Below are 841 nucleotides of genomic sequence, written 5' to 3'. Positions count from 1 at the left end.
CTCGCTCACCTGTAATCTTGACGATCTCTTCCTTGCCCCAGAATACAACACAAACTCCTTGGCATGACCCTTCAGACTCTGTAAGTTACCTTTTCAGACTTATCTGCTCCCACTCCTTCCCCCCAACATACCCGCCATTAAACCAGACAACATTTCTAAACTAACCATGCCTTCTCACTTCTCCAAGCTTTCGTAGTCCCTTCTTTGAGATTAGACCACCCCTTCCTCTTCTTGGCTGGCACCCACTGAGAAATACAACAGGACTCCAGCCAAAGGCCTGCACTGGGCCTTGACCAACCCTGACAATAGGCCTCTGACCCCTCTTTCTTAGAACATTGACTTTAAAAAGCTTACAGTTATAAGTCCATCCTCTGTCCTTTTCAGGGACATATGCGCACGTATGTGCACGTGCATGCGCGCGCGCGCACACACACACACACACACACACACACACAGGTTTCTCCTGAAGCCCAGGAATATCTTTCTCAAGGAACTGAAAGCCACTGCTTTGACACACAATCATCAGAAAGGATAGGGCTTTTGTCTGCCAGTCTCCGGGAGGATAGAATCCTGACTTCATGATTGCCAGCTAGCAGACACAGCTGGGCTAATCACAGTCCTACTGACCAACTCTCTTGATGGCTTTTTGTAATTTTTCACTTCCTTGATTCCAGTTGAGCCTCTGACTACTCCCATCCTTAGTACCTTCTGCTCCCTTTAAAATGCCCAACAGCCTCTGCACAAATGGAAGTGGAGTTTAGCCCTTTCCCCTCCTGTCAGTAGTTACAGAATCAAGTGTTTTCTCCACTGGAACGAATGTCTAGCTTTGTTTCCCTTTGGC

The sequence above is a fragment of the Mustela lutreola genome, chromosome 2 (genome assembly GCF_030435805.1).
Source record: "Mustela lutreola isolate mMusLut2 chromosome 2, mMusLut2.pri, whole genome shotgun sequence".
NCBI lineage: Eukaryota > Metazoa > Chordata > Mammalia > Carnivora > Mustelidae > Mustela > Mustela lutreola.
This window is presented reverse-complemented; position numbering follows the sequence as displayed.